A 4,373-nucleotide genomic window follows, 5' to 3' on the forward strand; every position below is an offset into this window, starting at 1 on the left:
CTCTCTCTCTCTCTCTCTCTCTCTCTCTCTCTCTCTCTCTCTCTCTCCCTCAAGTGCGTTTCATGCCTCCAGCAGGTGTCACTGAAGCCTCAACATAGCTCTCACTGCAGTCTTCAGCATTCCTCTGTGAGCGTGCCTTTACGTTCGTCCCCTCTCACTGCTCCCCGTTAACACCATCACCATCGCCGTTAACGTCGTCCTTTGAATAAGGTAGCAATATATCATGATGCCATACTTACAATATATACTGTACATGTGATACGAAGATTGCAGGATTGCTGAGGTGCAAAGACATAGGTAACGTGGCAATAAGTAGAACGTCACTTGACTACTGCACACGCTTGGACTAACATTACAGTTTTGTCCAGAATATTCCCCCCAAAAATTGAAAAATGCTCCAAGATAACATCTTTAAATTACATGTTTCGTCTGCCCAACAGTCCAAAACCAAAAATACATTTAGTTTATTCTCATATAACATAAGAAAAGCAGCAAATTCTAAAAGTTTTCTATAATTGAAGCATTTGGACTGCTGGTCGAAGAAAACAAGCAATTAGAAGACACACACCTTGAGCTCAGTGGGATAGTAATGGGCATTTGTAAAGATGCTGACAGTCACGTCACTGTCAACTTGCTTACTAAATTATAAAAAATGGTGAGTATTATATTGGTTGATAGTGTTAGCTGCAGCCTTAATTGGAAGCAATCGAAATTCTCTTACCCCTCATGTATTACAGTAATTGAGTGAAAAGTACCCACTTGCCGCGTAGCCTGTCAAACATTTCACCACTCATTCATGAGGGTTCATTAATTTTACTGACTTGTGGCGAGTTTCCAGCGTCTGCTCATTTTCAATCCACATGTCCCAGCATTTCTAATGTCATCTCCGCTGTGTCACTCACACCTTTATTTCTCTTAAAAGCTGTTTTTGCACGGCAGAGTAAATATAGACAAATGACAGTGTAGCACTGCTCCACAATACCTTCGAGGCCAGCAGCTTTCAGTATTCTGAACTGAGGTGAGAGAGTTCAAGGTTTATGATATGCGATTTCAAGAGCTCTCCGTTGACAGCGAAGCTGACATCTGCTCTCAAATAGTTCCACCTGTATACCTCTTCATGGTTGATGGCAGTAACTTGTTTACTGTCACAAGATGATTCAATGACTCTTGCTCCTCCATCTGTGGCAGTGGCTAACATTTAGACGTAATGAGGAAGTAAACTGGGCATCTATGAAATTCATTGGTAGACTCAAGGAAAATAAAATGTCACCCATTTGGAATTCATTGTAAAACGAAATTGCAAGGTCCAAATCCAACATATTCTCACTGCCAGCTCATCAAATACCACATCATGGTCAGTGACCCTACGCATCACACTATGGCGCTTTAGCTACCCCTCTAGCATCAGTTTTGGACGTGTCAGGGACGGCGTGTCAGTTTCCACTCATTATATGCATAATTTCTCAAAATAAACTTCCTACACGGGTTTACTTAAGCACTAAAACTACTTGGACAGGTTTAGGATAAGATTTTGGTGGTTAAAATAAGTACGTTTGTTACGTAACATGTTTAACAGATTGTCATTGTTTGAAGCACAATGACAATAAAGATAGATTCTATTCTGTTTTAACTTTCATTAGTAAGTTATGCAACAACACTACGGTAAAATAACTCACCGTTGACTTGGTTTCATACGGGACACGAAGACCGAACCTCCTCTCCCACCCACCCTGAGCAGACTTTGTCGCTCTGTATCTTTGTCGTCAGTTGCTTTGACCATCTTACAATGATGAGGATGGGTTTATATTGGAGTTTGTTAAAGCCTGGTGCATCTCATACAGACGCTTAAGGGTTCCTCGGTGCGTCGGTATCACCCACCGAGGGGCACTGACCAAGTGTCCATATTTGATAAGTTGGGAGTGAGTTGCCAAATCAGGAACTGTGCTCAGCACGGGAGTCTTACCTTATTGGAAAACCCTTGTCACCCCCGTGAGAAAGATTGTGCTAAAGCGCCATCTCATACTTACATGTCAAGTGGAGATTTTAAATTGAATCCTGCTAGTTTGCGACTGTCACAACTCTGCAGGCGTTAAAGAATGTGCTGAAGGGGAGCTGGCTGAGTGACTATTCTAATTTGTGCGATAGTGGGTTATCTGGGAGATCTCCTGCTGTAAATGGGAGGTGCACCGGCAGTGAATGCTTGGAGAGATATTTTTTATATTGCGTGCACTGTGTGTGGCAGGTATCAGCTTTTAGTGCATGCCTGTGCAGGCTGTAGACTTTATGAGCAGAATCCAAAGCAGACAGAGAGGAGTATTTATATTCAAGAACTTCAAAACGCTCTGTGTTTAGTTAAGAAGGTGTGGAAGAATTAAAGAGTGATTTTGACTTACTTCTTCAGTATTTGAAGCATTCTGTAGTAGCATAGAAAGAATGATGATGATGCAGGAAGACATCACCACAACTGTCAATCTGCCAGTCATCTGTCAGTTGTTATAACTTCATGTCCATTTTTTAAAAAGTCAACATGAACCGAAATAGAGCTAAAATGCTGCAAAGTGCCATTTTTTTCCCCCTGGGTTTCGGACCAAATGAACCGAACTAAAGGAGTGAAAGAGTCCTTAAAAGTCTGCTTTGCATTTGCTTACTGCGTCAGTGACGCTGTGCACACGTTGTAGCAGCTGTGAGTCTTGTGTTTGACCAAACAGTGACCCTTGGAGAGTACCGTCGGATTCAGACGCCGAGTAGCAGCGACCATCTGTCAATATTTGAAGAGTTGGGAGTGAGACCGGGTTGTTGGATGTATACAGTGCATATTTCATAATAGTCAACAAATTTGCTGTGCAAATGTGTAATGATGAAAAAGAAATGCATTCACTGCTTCACACAATGCATTTTGATGAGAAACACTAAATATATACTATTGTGATTGTTCACAAGAAAACCTCGCTAGGGGTCATTTAAAGGTACCATCCGCCTCTACAGTATTATGAAAACCCCATGTTTTTACTCATTCTTTAACATTATGATATACTATATACTAGAGCACAATCCATTACTTTAAACCTGGACACAGCATTCATCCCACCAAATTAGTTATCCCAATGGCCAGCTGAGCCCAAACAAACAGAAAATCAGCTAAACTGCATTTGATTTTCTTCTAGCAGAGTACACAGACCCAAGGATAAACCCACTCACCAACGAATGCGTGTTATCACAAAGACCATTCAGCAGCCTGAGAACACACTGAACTCCACGACACTGAAGACAAACACACCTAATAGTTTCAGACAGACAGAGAGAGAGAGAGAGAGAGAGAGAGAGAGACAGCTGCCAAATCAGCAGCCGAGTGACTTTGTGTTTCGTTCCTCCCCGCTATCTGCCTTCCGTTAATGATAACACACCCAGAGTGACAAGCACGGATGCAATGATGGCCATGCTGGCTTCAGTCTGCTCCCCCAACAGGATTGTAGACAGGGCCCCTCTCCCACTGATATCTATGTTAAAGAGGATGCAAAGCAGAATAATGACAAGCCACCCAAAGATACACACAGATAGCGAGGGGTATGCTTGTGTGTCTGGACTTTGATTATGGTGCACTAGCAGGGAAAGCTCTGAACAGCATGATGTTAAAATGATCAAAGTACGTCGACCGACATTGTGATTTCAATGACGAAAAAAACAACAGAGCCACTGCTTGACATGATAAATGGACAAACAAACAAACACAGTTACCCATCCGGTTTCCCATAGTAAAACAAATCCCTGGTGCTGGACCACCGTGACTCAGCACAATGTGAGAGTGTGAGGCGGAAGCGTATGAAAAGTCAGCGGAGGATGAAGCTGTAAAGATGTCAATGGCGGGCCGTCATCACGCGCCAGCTTCGTTTTGGCAAGGGCGTCTCCTCCCTCCGACTGAGGACAGAGACCACTCAATAAAGCAGGATGGCAATCTGGAGCGGAAATTGAGCCACATCCCGGCCCCTGACAAGATGAATTCACTTAATAATGAGAGCATTCGGGATTTATGGGTAACGGCGAGGTGAGCCCCATCTCTCAACGGACACGGGTTCTTATCCAGCCAAAGCCAATGACTCACGCCCTCTCTGTGGATGTTCGCTGTCATACACAGAGCCCCCTTTTCTTTTCAGTCTGTCTGCACCGCTCAGCACCAGTGATGTCAGTTCCTCTGATGAAGCCTGACCCGCTCTATATTTGCAGATCACAGCGAGAGGGCCCTGTTGCCAAGAAGACAAGAGCGTGAAAGAAATATTTGGCTCCGGCAGAGAAATAACTCGCTTCTGTTTTCACTCGCTAACTTTCCAACACTTCTCATTTATCAGAAACGTGGGATAGGTAGAATACACATTTGC

General features: G+C 43.4%; 1 protein-coding gene across 1 annotated transcript in view; it reads right to left on the minus strand.

Annotated features, from left to right (window-relative positions):
* The window catches only part of fut8b (fucosyltransferase 8b (alpha (1,6) fucosyltransferase)), an 86,306-nt gene extending 82,406 nt beyond the window's left edge, over window positions 1-3,900 (minus strand). The window contains exon 1 of the mRNA XM_031861625.1: window positions 3,736-3,900. The gene's annotated coding sequence lies outside the window, so the exon portion shown is untranslated. The remainder of the gene's footprint in view (window positions 1-3,735) is intronic.
* Window positions 3,901-4,373: the final 473 nt, after the last annotated feature.

Source organism: Anarrhichthys ocellatus, unplaced genomic scaffold, assembly GCF_004355925.1.
Source record: "Anarrhichthys ocellatus isolate YVR2014 unplaced genomic scaffold, GSC_Weel_1.0 scaffold25, whole genome shotgun sequence".
NCBI lineage: Eukaryota > Metazoa > Chordata > Actinopteri > Perciformes > Anarhichadidae > Anarrhichthys > Anarrhichthys ocellatus.